At 48.4% G+C, this 17,511-nt stretch overlaps 1 protein-coding gene across 7 annotated transcripts in view; it reads right to left on the reverse strand.

Annotated features, from left to right (window-relative positions):
- LOC133247900 (apolipoprotein L3-like) overlaps positions 1-17,511 on the reverse strand; it is an 84,901-nt gene that overhangs the window by 41,917 nt on the left and 25,473 nt on the right. For 2 of the 7 annotated variants that reach the window (XM_061417326.1, XM_061417322.1), the window contains exons 2-3: positions 14,542-14,640; positions 10,899-10,983 (exon numbers count right to left, since the gene is read on the reverse strand). The exons of 2 other annotated variants lie outside the window; for them this stretch is intronic. The gene's annotated coding sequence lies outside the window, so the exon portion shown is untranslated. The remainder of the gene's footprint in view (positions 1-10,898; positions 10,984-14,541; positions 14,641-17,511) is intronic. 3 more of the 7 variants (XM_061417325.1, XM_061417324.1, XM_061417323.1) reach the window with 2 other exon arrangements.

Genomic DNA, 17,511 nt, shown 5'->3' on the forward strand with positions numbered 1-17,511 from the left:
GGGAAGGGCTGAGAGCACACTGCCTTTTTCTATCTCGGCTTATCTCCACCTGACAACAGATTTTTTTTCTCTCCAAATGGAGAACTTTTATCAGAAAACCAGTGTCCTGGCGACTCAGAGAAGTCTGCAATGGAGAGCTGGCCAAGTCTCTGGTTCCTGAGCAGACAGCCTCTGTGGACTGGGCTGAGCGTGTGGCAGAGGCTGTGCTCACACCGTCCACACCTTCCCTGTTGAATCTCACATCAGCTCTAGGAGAGCTGTCTCCGTTTCACAGATGAAGAAATACAGGTCAAGTTCCCACAGGCTGAGAGTCCTGCAGCTGGACTGCTGGTGAACTTCTCCGTTTGCCTCAAGCAGAAGTGACTGCAGTGGACCTGGATGCCCCATGGAGGCCCGCCTGCCCTTCCCTCAGGGCTGCTTCACCCCAGGAAACGTCCTTGGGCCATTATGGTCCGCTCCCCCCAGGTTTTGAGGGAGGGACAGGAGATTATTCCATGAGGATAGCCAACCATAGTTTGTTTTTAAAGCCAACTGTTATGTATCTGACATGTTTTGCAGATAAGGGAGCTGAGAGGAAGGGAGAGGTGGGCGCTTTGTTCCAGCAACTCAGGGACTTGTGTTTGGTGGGAGAATGTCAGCAGCTCACATCCTGCAAACGTTCATTTGACACCCTGTTCCCAGAGCTCAGGGCTCAGGCCAGGACACAAACCCCAGACCCAGACACAGAGGAGTCAAGGGGCAAACGGGCAGCTGCCCTGCCCACTGACCTGCACAAGTCTGCCTCTGACCCCACGGGAGCTGCTGGAACTCAAGGATGCCTCTTCCTCAGAGCTCGGGGTCCTCTGGGGACAGCCAGATCTGGGTGTCACACCTACAGAAGGGACACAGGGAGGAAGAGAGGGAGGCAGGGGTTTTTCTGCAGGGAAAATCGGAGCACAGTCACCACTCCCACCTGCTCACTTTAAACCTCAGGCAGAAATCCAGGAAGCAGCGGGGCGGGAAAGCCACGTGGGCCTCCCCGGGGGACACCTGCCTGGGTGAGGGCGGCCAGTCCCTGCTTCCTCAGTGCCTCCACACAGGACAGCTGGGAGCCCCGAGCTGCTGGTGGGCGTCCCGGGACTCACTTCCCGGCCAGGTAGTCCCTGCATCAGGCCTGGAAGTCAATGATGACATTGGTATCTTCAGGTTCTGCTCCTCCTCCAGGTGGGGTGGCACAGTAGCCCAAAGAAAACCTTGCTCTGGCCCTTGTGGTACAGGTTGCTCTCGATCTCCAGGACCCTGATGTAGAAGAGGAGAGCTGGCTGCTGACCACATGCCACCCCAGCCACCACGGAGTCCTAGAGAAAGACCAAGGCCCTGGATCGGTCTTAACGCTCTGCGCACAGACTTCTCCTGGTGCAGGGAAGGCGGGCTGGAGGAACTCCAGGAAGGGGGCACGTGGGGGCCAGCACGGGACAGGTAAGGAGTCAGACTTGCAGAGAAACACAGAACCTGGGCCCTGAAGGGATTTCACCTGCTGGCATCTCTGCCCCGTGCATTTCTAACCAAGGGGGCAGTGGATATCGGGGCTCTGGTACATTACCCTAGGTGATTAGGGAAAGAGCGTTTCTTGAAACAGGTGAAGTCTAGAGGGGCTTCAGCATACTTAGGAACCTAAGGAGCGAAGCAGGGGAAGCCAAGAAAGTGGGGCCAGGTGCAGGGTGGCGCTCAAGGGCCACAAGTGGCTTGGGAGCAGCGCTGTGACAGGGCAAGTCTCTCATCAACAACTGTCATTGACGAGGAGGCTGGGCCCAGACTGGGTGTAACCCAGCATCCGAGTGAAACCAGTTGTTAGCTACTCTGTGCAAGCAACACAATTTGCTGAGAAGAACCAGCTTTCGTCTAAGCCAGGACCTCCACAGACTGAAGACACATCTGTTCAATTAGGTCCACGCCCTGGGATCCAGCCTTGGGGGCTGTGTGCCAGGTGGTGTGAACATCCGCTCATAGGTGGCCTTGGCCACACCTCGATGGGAATGTCAGCCTGCAGGGACCCCCGGGGCGGGGGGTGGCAGGGTGGAGGATGGGTCAGACACATGGAGCCTTTAAGCGCTCATTCCCTTTGCCCCAACAATGTCATCTGCATGGCCCACCCCCAGAAAAACAGCCTCAAAGATGAGGGGGAAACTTCATACACAAATATGTTCACTGCAGTGTTATTTAAAAGGAAGGAAGTTGCAAGAGCCTAAATTCCAACAATATGGGCAGAGCGAACTTAGACATTTGCGAAGTGTTAGTCATTCAGTTGTGTTCAAGTCCTTGTGAAGCCATGGACTGTAGCTCGCCAGACTCCTCTGTCCATGAAATTCTCCAGGCAAGAATCCTGGAGTGGGTTGCCATTCCCTTCTCCAGGAAGTCTTCCTGACCCAGGGATATGAACTCGGGTCTCCCACATTGAGGGCAGATTCTTTAGGGTCTGGCTACCAGACAAGTGAAGTAAAGTCGCTCAGTCGTGTCTGACTCTTTGCGACCCCGTGGACTGTAGCCTACCAGGCTCCTCCATCCATGAGATTCTCCAGGCAATAATACTGGAGTGGGTTGCCATCTCCTTCTCCAGGGGATCTTCCCAACCCAGGGACCGAACCTGGGTCTCCCTCATTGGAGGCAGACGCTTTAACCTCTGAGCCACCAGGGAAGTTACCAGGCAAAGATCTTTTTAAAATATAGGGATGAACTGAAGTATGTACAGAAGAAATGACAAGATTTTTGAGGTTTGCTTCTAAAAACATAGCTGCACTGTAGGGAGATGGCCAATAATCTTACTGGGTGGATTATTTTACTTCTCTAGGTTTTACCCCATTTCCTGAATCTGAACCGTTAGTTGTAGTGTTTTCATAATGAAATATACACCTTCTTTAATTATCAGGTTAAAGAATGGTTGGGCATAACACGTCTGCTGTCTTTCAAAAACAATGTCCCTATCTTTGGAGGGAGGGTTCTGCCCAGACTCAGCGGTCATCACCAGTATGAAGTCCAGGACAGCACCCTTTGAAAAACAACAAGTTAATGTGAACTTCCAGGCATTTTTGAGAGATGGGAGCGGGATCTTAAAGATATCCAGCACCAAGGCATGAGAGAAACATGAAATTGTCAACAGAGGCTCTGCCCGGAGGCACTCAGGTCCTGGGTGGCGGGCACATGTGTGCAGCACACATCCCTGCCCACCTCTCCCCACGGGGGACAGGACAGCAGGTGAGGACAGACAGCTGCATGGTCTGGGCTCCCAGGGGGGTGGGTACTCTGCACTGGACCCAGGATGAGCTGTGTTACAGAAACACCACATGCTTGCTTCACTTCCTCCTGGAACAGAACACCCTGTGTTCTCCTGACCAATCAGCTCAACATGATGGATCAGGGAGGAGGCTCAAGGCACCCAGTAGGCCCACCCAGGATTGCCCTCCCCAGCAGGGGCCTCAGCCACTCTCCTGGTCCCTGGGCCCAGCTTCCTCCTGGGGTGACAAGCACCTGCTCTCAGAGGTGCAGTGAGGTCCTGATAAGGACCCAGGTGACAGTGCTGACACAGCAATGGCCCAGCCCAGGCTCTACAGGGGTGAAATTCCCCGCAGGAAAGAGGAACAGGGAGTGGGATTCCAGTGAAGACTGGTATCACGAGAGCCATGTTCCTGGGGGTCCGGGTCTCACTGCACCTCCCTGTTGCCTGCACATATATAATACACATGCAGAAGACTGAGAAAGGAGCCTGATGGACCAGGAGATGCACTGGCATCGCGCTGGGGCCCTTCACCCTGACATCACTGCAAGATGCAGCAGGGGGAGGGGATTCCTGTTTGTCTCCAGCTGGGGAAGTGGGCGGTGCACTTACTGTCATGTGTGGGGTACTTGGACCCAGAAGGGTGAGGAGAGTCATGTCTGTTGGTCTGGGCAGAGGGCACGTGTGCATCCAGGAAGCACTCAATCTGGAGCCTCTCTACCTGAGACTTTCCCCCAGGATTCAGGTCCCTGTTACTCATTCATCTTCCTCATCCTTCAGCCTGAAATATTAGTCCAAGAATACTGTCCCCAGGCCCAAGTTATTCTGTCTCTTGGGAACTTGACATTGAGATTCCAGGTGTTTGGACCAGAGCCCCCTGCTGACGGGACCTCAGGGGACAGACTGTGGGATCCTGGAGGGGGACATGTCCTGCTTCCTGTCCTTCCTGAGCTGTGCACGTTCGGGACTTCTTTCTATCCTCTGATCTGGACTTCTTCCCTCTCAGTGCACCCTCTTCTGTGCTCACTTAGCCAGATGCAGTTTCTGTTGCTCAGAACTACAAGGATCTCACGTGAAATGGGTCACCGTGGAATTGCATCAGCCTCACATTGAGCTCAATGGAGTCCAGCTCTAAAGGTTGGGGGGGAGATGGGGGTGGACACAGAATGGTTCTGTACCCAGTGCCTGAAACCCTGCCCAGAGAAGTCTGTGCAGGATGGGAATTCTCCAGGAACTGATGAAGAACCGATGAAGGAATGAACTCACATTTCTGAAGGTCAGGCAGGTGATGGCCATGACTGCTGACATCTTCAAGAAGGAATGAGAGGACTGGGTTGAAGCCTCAGGAAAACACGGGTGGAGAGGGAGTCCGAGGCACCGAGGAAAGTCTTCCGAGGGAGGTTTGGACAAAAGTGTGGAGAAGGCTCTGCAGCATGTGGGGAGGGACTTAGGAGATGTCCTGGGATCATTTCCAGGTCCCAGGTCTCTGGCTTCCTGCCCTGGGCTCCAGGCATGGGAAACTGTTAGGTGCTCACATGCTCCACACGTGGAAACACAGAGAGTTGTGCCCTGTGGAGCAGGCCCATGGGGGCGAGAGCCACACCCAGATGTTCCCCTCTCCACCCTGGAGAGGAGGAGCCTGAGGCACCCCATGAAGGCTCCTTAGAAGGTCCAGGCAGCTGCAATCCCAGATGGGTGGCCAGGTCAGAACATAGCCTTGGATGGACTTTCCCTCCTTCCTGCCCACTTCCCCCAGCCACTCAGTCCTGCTCCTGGGGATGGAGTGAGCCTGGCATCCAGCTCTGCCCTAGGGGGGACCGCAGGCTCCAGCAGGCTAGGCTGCAGTGAGGCTTTGAGCATCTGTGCTCAGAGTCATAGGCAGCTGTGGAGGAGGGGAAACAGGTAGAGCTAAGATCAATATTCTTAAGAGTTTTTCTGGCCCATGTGGGGAATAGATAGGTGAGGCAGGGCAGTGCCCCAAGGTAAACACAGGAAGACCGTTTTGGAAGTTCCTACAGGAGTCCTGGTGAAACGTGAAGGCAGCCTGGGGAAGGCGTGTGCTCTGTCTCTGCCCCTCTGTTTACGGCTGACTCCCCTCCTTACACCTGCACACAAGCCCTCTGCTCTCAATCACCCTCAGGTGCCCCGTGTCCATCCTTGTCCCCAGGGCTGGAGGAGGAATATCCCCATGCTCAGCCCAAGTCAGAGGACATGGGCTCCCCCGGGTGCCCCATGGGGCCTGCGGGGCTCCAGGGTCTGAGGGAAACAACTTTATGGGAGCCCAGCAGGCAGGCAGGAGAAGCCATGGAGGATGTGCTTCCTGAGACCCTGGGAGACAGCTCATGGGGAAGGAGGTCAGGCATCTGGAGCCCAGCTGAGCTCATCAATCAATGCAAGGAAGCCTCAGTCAATCAGTTCATATTTATTGAACTAAAGTCTGTAGAACACAATGTGGAGAGAGACAGATGGTCCTAGAATATCTTCTTCTGCTTCATCCCCAACTGAGGAGGAAATTGAGGGCCAGAGAGGCCTTGTCTGTTGACCCCAGGCTGGTTGATCTCCTTGACACACCACATAGTTCCTTGACCTGTTGATGCCTTCTGCTTCATCTTTCTTTCTCTTTATCCCAAATCAATCTCTGTTCCTACACAACACTGGGAATTTCATGGGAACTTCACTGGTCTCTCGGTGCACCTGAACTCAAAGGGCACCTGGATACTTGTCAGATGCTCCATCCACTGAGTTGTCATCACCACTGCTGCCGCCACCATCATCACCACCACTATCACCAAGGAGCCACTGCCTGAAGTTCTACATAGACCACTCTTCAAAGAAGATATACAGATGGCTAGCCAGCATATGCAAAGAGGCTGAACACTGCTAATTATTCATTCAGTTCAGTTCAGGCAGTCAGTCATGTCCGTCTCTTCACAACCCCATGGACCAGAGCACGCCAGGCCTCCCTGTCCATCACCAACTCCCGGAGTCCACTCAAACTCATCTCCATTGAGTCAGTGATGCCATCCAACCATCTCATCCTCTGTGGATGCTAATCTAAACTACAATAAGAGATCACCCCCTACCAATCAGAAGGGCCATCAAGTCAAAGTCTACAGACAATCAGTATTAGAGATGATGTGGAGAAAAGGCAAGCCTCCTACACTGTTGCTGGGAATATAAATTGGTGTGGCCATTATGGAAAACAGTAAAGAAGTTCCTTAAAAACTAAAAATCAAGCTATCAGGTGATCCAGCGATCCCACTTCAGGGCATACATTTGTAAAAGAAAAAGTTCCAATTTGAAAAGATATATGCACCCCATGTTCATAGCAGCACTATTTACAATAGACAAGACATGGAAGCAACCTAAATGTCCGTCAACAGATGAAGGGATAAAGACAATGTGGCACATACAAACAATGGAATATGACTCAGCCATAAAAAGAATGAAACAATGCCTTTTGTAGTAACATGTATGGATCTAGAGGTGATCATACTAAGTGAAGTAAGTCTGGCAGAAGAGACAGATACATAATATCACTTATATGGAGAATCTAAGAAACAGTCTAGGTGGTTCCCTGGTGCTCTAGTGGTTGGAATTTGGTGGTTTTGCTGCTATGGCCACGTTTATCCCACATCGGGGATCTGAGATCCCACAAACTGCTTGGCACGGCCAAAAGAAGAGTCCAAATGAACTTATGAACAAACCAAAACAGACTCATAGTCATAGAAAACATAACTTGTTGTTACTAAAGAGAGAGAGGGGTAAACTAGGAGTGTGGGATTAACAGATGCACACTACCATACATAAAATAGATTTAAAAAACAAGAACTTTATGTATAGCACAGGGAATAATAGTCAGTATCTTATCATAACCTGTAATAAAAAAATTAAAAAGAATATAGATATATACATAGATTATGTATAATTGAATCACTTCGATGTTCACCTGAACTAACAGAATATTGTGAATCAACTCTACTTCAATTAAAGAAATAAGCAGACAAAAGAACTCACAGCCTAATTAAGATAAAATGCTGGGATCAAAGGCGAGTTGTTGGAGAAGTCGGGCTAGAGGCCACCACCAGGGGGAGACTCTTTTTGCTGGGGCATCAGACCCCAGGAAGGGCGATAGAGCAGCCCCTGCTACTTCCCCTGGATCCCAACGATCCTGCCTCTCTGACTATCCCCCATTTTCAGCCCTTTTGTCTTTTGTGTCTCATTGCTAGTTCCCCTGCCTCTCCCTGTATTCTGCACCCAGTGTCGTCTTTAGTTCAAAGTAAGTGGTTTCTGAGAAGGCTTTCTTATCTCTCCTTGCTATTCTTTGGAACTCTGCATTCAGATGCTTATATCTTTCCTTTTCTTCTTTGCTTTTCACTTCTCTATTTTTACAGCTATTTGTAAGGCTTCCCCAGACAGCCAAGGAGAGATAAGAAAGCCTTCCTCAGCGATCAATGCAAAGAAATAGAGGAAAACAACAGAATGGGAAAGACTAGAGATCTCTTCAAGAAAATTAGAGATACCAAGGGAACATTTCAGGCAGAGATGGCTCGATAAAGGACAGAAATGGTATGACCTAACAGAAGCAGTAGGTATTAAGAAGAGATGGCAAGAATACACAGAAGAACTGTACAAGAAAGATCTTCACAACCCAGATAATCATGATGGTGTGATCGCTCACCTAAAGCCAGACATCCTGTAATGTGAAGTCAAGTGGGCCTTAGAAAGCATCACTACAAACAAAGCTAGTGGAGGTGATGGAATTCCACTGAGCTCTTTCAAATCCTGAAAGATGATGCTATGAAAGTGCTGCACTCAATATGCCAGCACATTTGGAAAACTCATCAGTGGCCACAGGACAGGAAAAGGTTGATTTTTGTTCCAATCCCAAAGAAAGGCAATGCCAAAGAATGCTCAAACTACCCACACAATTGCACTCACCTCACATGCTGGTAAAGTAATGCTCAAAATTCTCCAAGTCAGGCTTCAGCAATATGTGAACCGTGAACTTCCAGATGTTCAAGCTGGTTTTAAAAAAAGGCAGAGGAACCAGAGATCAAATTGCCAACATCCGCTGGGTCATGGAAAAAGCAAGAGAGTTCCAGAAAAACATCTATTTCTGCTTTATTGACTATGCCAAAGCCTTTGACTGTGTGGATCACAAGAAAAGGTGGGACTACCAGACCACCTGATCTGCCTCTTGAGAAATCTGTATGCAGGTCAGGAAACAACAGTTAGAACTGGACATGGAACAACAGACTGGTTCCAAATAGGAAAAGGAGTACGTCAAGGCTGTATATTGTCACCCTGCTTATTTAACTTATACGCAGAGTAGATCATGAGAAACGCTGGACTGGAAGAAACACAAGCTGGAATCATTTTGCCAGGAGAAATATCACTAACCTCAGATATGCAGATGACACCACCCTTATGGCAGAAAGTGAAGAGGAACTAAAAAGCCTCTTGATAAAAGTGAAAGTGGAGAGTGAAAAAGTTGGCTTAAAGCTCAACATTCAGAAAACGAAGATCATGGCATCCGGTCCCATCACTTCATGAAAAATAGATGGGGAAACAGTGGAAACAGTGTCAGACTTTATTTTTCTGGGCTCCAAAATCACTGCAGATGGTGACTGCAGCCATGAAATTAAAAGACGCTTACTCCTTGGAAGGAAAGTTATGATCAAACTAGATAGCATATTCAAAAGCAGAGACATTACTTTGCCAACAAAGGTTCATCTAGTCAAGGCTATGGTTTTTCCTGTGGTTATGTATGGATGTGAGAGTTGGACTGTGAAGAAAGCTGAGCACCAAAGAATTGATGCTTTTGTGGTGGTGGTGTTGTTGGAGAAGACTCTTGAGAGTCCATTGGACTGCAAGGAGATCCAACCAGTCCATTCTGAAGGAGATCAGCCCTGGGATTTCTTTGGAAGGAATGATGCTAAAGCTGAAACTCCAGTACTTTGGCCACCTCATGCGAAGAGTTGACTCATTGGAAAAGACTCTGATGCTGGGAGGGATTGGGGGCAAGAGGAGAAGGGGACGACAGAGGATGAGATGGCTGGATCACATCACTGACTCGATGGACGTGAGTCTCAGTGAACTCCAGGAGTTGGTGATGGACAGGGAGGCCTGGCGTGCTGTGATTCATGGGGTCGCAAAGAGTGGGACCCGACTGAGTGACTGATCTGATCCGATCTGATTTGAGACAGCATATTAAAAAGCAGAGATATTACTTTGCCAACAAAGGTCTGTCTAGTCAAAGCCGTGGTTTTCCAGTAGTCATGTATGGATGTGAGAGTTGGACTACAAAGAAAGCTGAGTGCCAAAGAATTGATGCTTTTGAACTATAGTGTTGGAGAAGACTCTTGAAAGTCCCTTGGACAGCAAGGAGATCCAACCAGTCCATCCTAAAGGAAATCAGTCCTGAATATTCACTGGAGGTTCTGATTCTGAGGCTGAAACTCTAATACTTTGGCCACCTGACGCGAAGAACTGACTCATTTGAAAAGACCTTAATGGTGGGAAAGATTGAAGGCGGGAAGAGAAGGGGAAAACAGAGGATGAGATGGTTGGATGGTATCACTAACTCAATGAACGTGAGTTTGAGTAAACTCTGTGAGTTGGTGATGGACAGTGAGGCCTGGCGTGCTGCAGTCCATGGGTTGCAAAGAGTTGGACACAACTGAGCGCCTGAACTGAACTGAACTGAAAATGTTTAAGGTCCATCTTCCTGACCAAAGGTCCCTGGTATTATGGGTGGAACATATGTGTCCCCTCTGCCCCAGTTCATATGTTAAAGCTCTGACCACCCCTCCCTGAGGACTGAGGTGGCACAGTCCTGACCTGAGTTCAATTCAGGGTCCCCTAACCCTTGTGGAGTGGCTGAGGTGGAGGGGTGGCAGGGCGAGAACTGGAGGAAACAGCCTCTGTGGTGACACCCCAGGGTCTGGGAGCACAAGGAGGCTTGGAGCAAGGGAGAGGGCAGGAGAAGCTCCAGGGATGTTGGGGGACCTCCCCTCCCTCTCCCGCCTGACCTTGGGGATCCCTACCAGCTGTCCCCCTCACCGCGGGCTGTCTTGGCCTCACTTCTGAGTCCCTTGCTGGATGGCAGTGGAGGAGGAAGTAGACAGCGTGCTCTGGTGCCCTGAGGAGAGGGCTGGGATTGAGGCTGTACAGATAGAACCCTGAATGCAGGGGGCTCCCCTGGCCTCTCTGGAGGACTCCGGAATGCTTAGCCACCCCCTTCTTGGTTTTTGATTCCTTTGTGGGTTGTCTCAGCCTGGAGGCACCACCCTCAATTCTGGATCACAAGTGGAAACCAGCCAGACAAGAGACAGCTGACTACCTGAGCAGTAAAAGAGGTCTATCGAGCTCATGATGGCAGCAGCAGGGTTTTGGAGATGTCCCTTCGGCTCACCCGTCCAAGTCAGGCTGGAAGGAGGTGTGGCTTCACCCTTGGGGAAGAGAAAACAGACTGTGGGCTAGATCACGGGCTAGATCACGAGTGAGCATTGGCTGCAGGGAGCAGCGAGGGGGAGGCCTCTGGTGGGTTCCCCTGGGATGGCCACCAGTGCCACCAGGGACTTAACACTCTGCATTTCCCTGTCCTCTGGGCTCTGCTGGCTGTTAGTTAAGAAAAGTCACTCACCTCCTACAGCTCCTTCCAAGCTGAGTCAGAGTCCTGCTCTCCTGTTGGGGCACAGGGAGAAGGTAATCAGACAGGAGACAGCCATCTGTGAAGTTATAGGAGCAGTAAAACCAGAGATGAAGAGCACATAGAAAGGAGCATAGAAAGGAATACTCTGGGAATTATGTGAGGTCGGGACACCTGTGTCATAATTGGTAATAACTACTATTGATTCAGTGTCTATGATGTGCAGGCTCCTGAAACTCACCTAAACATGGGTCAGCCTAAGACTTCAGGCTGGTGCCAGAGTCTGGACTTGAACCCAAGTCTTTCTGATTCAAATAGCAGGTTAATGATAACTATGCTGTACTCTCAACAATATTCAAAAATACTTACCTGGGGATATATGTTAATTGGTAAATGACTCTTTTTATTCCAAAATGATGTCTTGCTCCCTGTGCCTGAATCTCTGCCTTGATAAAGTTTCTGGTGCTGCAGCTCCCACAGCCCACGTCCTCCTTCCTTCTGCAGGAAGCTTTCTCCCACAAGCCCCCTCCCTGCAGCCCTGCCCTGGGCAGCTGAGGACCTGGATGGTGCCCAGTCCTCTCTGTGGTCCTCCCCTGACTGTGGCACTTTGGGGTGTTTCTAATTGTTTGTGTAAATAATAGTGTAAAGAACACGCTTCTTGTATGAAACTTTGCGTGTACTTCAGACAGTGTCCTTAAGCTGTTTCTGGAAGTAGAATGATTTGGTCAGAGCTCTAAACATTTTAAATATTTTCATACCTAGAGTCGCTCTGTTGTGCCAAAAAATTGCACCAATTTATTACAGTTATATTCATATATGAGGGTGTCAATTCTTTTAATCTTGCCAATTCTCAGAAGTCTCTACTTTAAAACAGATCTTTATTGAGAGAGAATTTTTAAATTCTCTTCGGGATTACATTGCCTTGGTAGATAATGAAAGGAAGCAAACATTGATTACATTCAGCAGTATTGTAAGAAGACAAAAGTGCATTTATCAGCTCCTCCTCCTGAGACCTTACTGAAATGATAGGAAACATGCTTACAGTTGTAATAATGGCTACTGATAGGAGGCGTCTCTGTGCTTGTGGTCTTTGTTCTGTACTGATAGTTGATCTAAGACTTTACCGAATATAATTTGGATCATTCCAGTAACCCTTGAGGTATATACCCCAACTCCTCTCCTTTCTTCATAGATGTTACGTGACTTGCCCAAGGTCAGAAATCTTGTCCATGACAGACTAGGTTTCAACCCACTTTCTGGGCTCAAGAGCCCATACCTTGCCTCTCGGTGCTCTGCTGCTAATATAAAGCCAGGAATGTGGGCAGCAGGAGCCCAGAGTCTTCAGCAATAGTTTGAAGACTGATTGGATGAAGAAGTGACTGCTGAATAAAGAGGAGTGGAGGAAAGAAACAGAGAGAAGGTGTACAGGCTAGAGGAATGCTTACTTAGAGCAAAATGAGAGTGACACAGAAGGAGAAAGCAGGGGATAGTCCCAGCAACCCACATCCCATCACATATTCACCCAAATCCACACCAGACGGAGGAAAATCTTAATTCAGAGACTCCAGAAAAAATATTTCTGTATTCTGGAATTTAGGGGTCCTCAGGCAAGCACTCTTGGAGAAGGCAATGGCAACCCACTCCAGTACTCTTGCCTGAAAAATCCCATGGATGGAGGAGCCTGGTGGGCTGCAGTCCATGGGGTGGCTAAGAGTCGGACACGACTGAGCGACTTCACTTTCACTTTTCACTTTCATGCATTGGAGAAGGAAATGGCAACCCACTCCAGTGTTCTTGCCTGGATTCTGGCAGAATCCCAGGGACAGGGGAGCCTGGTGGGCTGCTGCCTATGGGGTCACACAGAGTCGGACATGACTGAAGCGACTTAGCAGCAGCAGCAGCAGGCAAGCACTCTACAGGGCAGCTTACCAGTCAACTTTACTCCCTCTTAAATATGAATGGGTCATCCAGGATTAGATACATAGAAACAATGACAATGTGAAAAAGGGTGACTTAGACAAACAGATGAGAAATGACACCAGAAGAGATGGATGGACAATTTTGAAGGAAGAACATAATTTTTAAAACTTGAACCCAGGTCGTTAAGTCAATTAGAAAGGATTTTTATTCATAAAATGAGATGCACTGAGAAGTGAGAAGAAATTAAACAGACAAAAAAATCTTGGGAATTAATGTGTTTACCAAGTAAGTCTAAAGAAAGATTGGAAAAGAAGGTCAAAAAAAGCTTCCAGAAATTTTTTTAAATGACAGAAGAAATGGAGCTAAATGGAGAATAGAAACGTTGCTATTCACAGTCGTTCCTGAGCAAGTTACTTGAGAGTGAGGTGCAGAGGGAAAGAAAAGATGTGTGTGTGTGATGATGCAAAGGATAACCAAGAGAAAGAAAGATTCCTGAATGTGATCCAGGAATCAGGAACACCAACCCAGAGAGAAGGGAATCCAAGGATCACAGCTGGGCACACGGCAGATCTAGAGAGAAACCAGTTCAGAATGGGGTAAAAAGTCCAGAGTCTGTGGGGACAGGAGACTCGGTACCACATGAGGCACCGTTGGAAAGAAATGGAGGAAATGCTGAAGATAAACAGTGCAAGGGGTGAAAAGGAAGCCAGTTAGAAACATCAGGAAAAACTAAAGCTCAGGAGGAGAAGGGGACAACAGAGGATGAGATGGTTGGATGGCATCACTGACTCAAAGGACATGAGTTTGGGTAGGCTCTGGGAGTTGGTGATGGACAGGGAGTCCTGGCGTGCTGCAGTTCATGGGGTCGCAAAGAGTCGGACACGACTGAGCGACTGAACTGAACTGAAGTGAACTGCTGAGAAGCATGTACAGCTATTTGGTACAAGTTAGCTCTTAAAAATGTATTAAAATATCACCAAAAATTGTAAACTCTTTTGTTTGATAAAAAAAAAAAATCCGTAAATATATCTATGTCCAAGTCCTTTGGAGAGAGTTTTAAAATGAAGTACTATTAATATATATATAATATGATATAACTCACAGGTGTATTAACTCACAGGTTTATTAGTGAGTCAAAAATCCTTGTTTTACTTCATTTATACTCATTATAAAATAACCTTTATCTTAATAAAATAACCTTTATCTTTTATTTATTTTTTTTTACTTTTCTTTTTTTTTAAATTTTATTTTTGAACTTTACATAATTGTATTAGTTTTGCCAAATATCAAAATGAATCCGCCACAGGTATACATGTGTTCCCCATCCTGAACCCTCCTCCCTCCTCCCTCCCCATACCATCCCTCTGGGTCGTCCCAGTGCACTAGCCCCAAGCATCCAGTACCATGCATCGATACTTCTAGAACTTGGGAGCTAAGATACTGAAGGGAGGAGGATTAATATCTCAGTTTACAAAGGTGGGAATCAAGAAATAGTAGGTCCAGTCGAGAGCATAAAAAACAAAGATGTAAATAAAGTGCTTACAAGTACAAAGCTTCATAACAGAGGATATACAATTAGTAGAATAATGATAAAAGGCGAAGAAGGGGAAAGGTATAATAGAAAGTATACAAATAAATGAAATCCTTATTTTTCCTAATAAGAAGTAAATAAATACTATCAAATTTAAGTCAAGAAAAAGCAAAATGCAATACTTACCACTTGTTAGCTATTGTGATTGATGACTTCCCACTTTGCACCAGGAACCTTCCCAACTGCTTGGTATGAATTCACTTCCTTTTAATTCTCACAATGATCCTATAAGAAAGGAAACTGAAGCTCAGAGAGGTGAAGCAATGTACTCAAAGCACACAGCTAGTGCTAGAGCCAGACTCCAAGTCCAGGTTCCTGTCTCCTGGGCACACATTCTCACACTGTTGCAGCTCCCAATGTAGTAATAGCATTGAAAGACACTGATTAACTATCTAAAGAAGCTTTTCCTTGGGAAGGAATGAGCAGAACCCTCATATGGTACATATGAGGTTTTAACCATATGTACTTAGGACTGGATTGTTTTACTCTAAAACAGCAACAGTCACTTTATAGCAGTCAGTAACCCAAAGAATGGGGTGGTTTCTAGTGCTACCACCTTAAAGATGATGGAAGAAGCTGAATTAAATGACAAGAAGAAATGTGTGCCTCGGACAGATATTTTCCGGCAGCATCTTGCCCACCCACATGTGCAGCCATGGGCTTCCGTCCACTCAAAGGAAGGAAGACCCCTTGTAGGGGAGGTGAGTTCCAGAGAATGGCATCTCTGCTTCTGCAAAGACAAGGATGCTCTTGAAGATGATCAGAGAAGTGGTCATAAGGGGGCACCCACATATACTAATAACAGTAAAAGAGAATGATTGCTATGAATGTTTCAATGAGACAGGCTGAGTCTGTGAAAGGCCATGAGTTCATAATAATATTCAAAGGAGAGGAGTTTAGAAAAGTGTGGCCGAAAAGAGAGACATAAAGGTTAAAAAGAATGTTAGTGGTTATGCAGGAGACGCAAGACGAAAGAGAAATGGGATTGATTCCTGGGCAGAGAGAATCCACTGGAGAAAGAAATGCTTGCCCACTCCAGTATTCTTGCCTGGGAAATCTCATGCACAGAGGAGCTGGGAGGGCTACAGTCCATGAGGCTGCAAAGAGTTGGACACAACTGAGCTGGTATCTTTCTTTTGTTTCTATGGTGCAACGAAGAGTAAATGAAATGGGAAGTATTTTGTTGTAATTGAATTTAATAATAAGAGGAGTCTTGACGGCTATGGGTATGTTCCTTGCTGTTTATTTACACGAATGTTTATAAAGGATTGAGAAAGAAAGAATCCCTGACATCCGGAGGCTGGCCTGGTGTCACAACAGGGTGCTGCTCTTCTCCCGTTGGATGTAAAGGCTCTCACAGAACTGCAGCCTCATACAGGGTCACCCTGAGAGCAGGAGAGAAGGAGACAGCAAACACCTGTCACTGCGCCCCCCAACACCACGCCCCCTCCCCTGGCTGAAAAGCAGGACTGCTCCTTCTTACCAATCACACCTTCAGCCTTGCTCTGCTCTCCCCTCTCCATAGATGAGGTGTTGAGAGCCCGTTGGTAGTGCTGCCTTCCATTCTCTGCAGCTCCCAATCTAGAGCAGCCCCATTTCCTTAGAGCTTCCCCTAAATCCCCTCACCTAAGCTCCAAGCCTAGAATCTTGCTTTCTGTACCTTCCTCTGAGATGTTCACAGCTCTCCCTCAGGAAGATTAACCATCAGCTTATTTTTAGGGAGTGTGCCTTGTGTCAAAGGCTGGAGGCACCATCATGTGGATGGGAGAGAATTCACAAAGGCAGGCCCTCCTTCAAGTAGATGGAAGAGGAGAGCCCGCTGGTCCCCTGCCTCCTCCTCTGCCCCAAAGCTGCAAGACTTCAGGAGCCAGGTCAGCCTATTGAAATCATGAAACATGAGAACAGAGTCAAGTAGAAAGAAGAGGAGGGCTCAGACAGAAGGGCTGGCTCCTGGATAATGACAAACAACTGTAAATGCCTTGAACACTTGATTCATCCTTCCGTCCTTCCCTCCCATTCTTGGCCTCTTCCTGAGCCTTGTCTGGGGCCTCAGATGCATGTGGATGCTGATAGTGCTTCCTCTGCTGGATTCCTATCCAGGGCTTCCTCCTCTGTTAGCCTCTGATTGGTCCCTTTCGGAAGGCTGTTGGTGGGAGAGGGGAGGACCCTGGAGAAGCCTGACCCTGCCCAGCTGCATGGCCAGTCACGCATCCCTTCCCTTCTCGTGGGCAGACAGATTCTCACCATCCATCTCCCTCCTGTGCCTGCAGTCACCCTCCCTGGGAAGGGAAAGGGGCGTTAAGAAAGTCCCTGGCCGAGCACCAGGATCCTCCCGACTGCCCCGGCTCCTGTCTTCCTCACACTCTCTGTCTCCACAGGGCCTGCTACATGAGACTGACACCTCACTTGGCACAGGCTGCCCCTCCCCACAACATGTGTTTCCCCACTGGCCTCACCATGTGACGGGTTACTTGTCCCTGGAGGCCCAGCTCCAAGCCTCTCTCTGCCACCTTCCCCTAGTTGCTCTCCAGCTCCTCTTGAAGGTGGCACTTTCCTGGTCGTGGTCCCTTTTTTCTCAGTTTCTCCAGGTCTGCGAACCCTTCCCGCATCATCAGGGGCCCTGTCTCTTCTCTGCTTCTCCTCCTGTCCAGGGCCTCTGGGCACCCTCTGCCCTCCTGGGCACAGCCTGTTCAAAATATAAGGGGTGGGACCCCTTATGGGGACATGAAACAAGCAGCTTCTCGATGACACAGCACAACCCCAGTCCTCCTGTTAAAATTAGAAAGGGAGGGAGGGGAGAAGGGTGGGGGGGACAGAGAGGAGAATGGGGAAAGAGAAGGAGAATGGAGAAGAAACTAAAGATCCTAATCAATCAATCATTCAAAAGGATCCAACGTAAACCAGAGAGAAAAACTGAAGGGACTGAAAGAAACTCAGCAGCGGCCACTGGACTGGAAAAGGTCAGTTTTCATTCCAGTCAGAAAGAAAGGCAATGCCAAAGAATGCTCAAACTACCGCACAATTGCACTCATCTCACATGCTAGCCAAACGATATTCAAAATTCTCCAAGACAGGCTTCAACAGTATGTGAGCCAT

Source organism: Bos javanicus, chromosome 5 (assembly GCF_032452875.1).
Source record: "Bos javanicus breed banteng chromosome 5, ARS-OSU_banteng_1.0, whole genome shotgun sequence".
NCBI classification, from domain to species: Eukaryota; Metazoa; Chordata; class Mammalia; order Artiodactyla; family Bovidae; genus Bos; species Bos javanicus.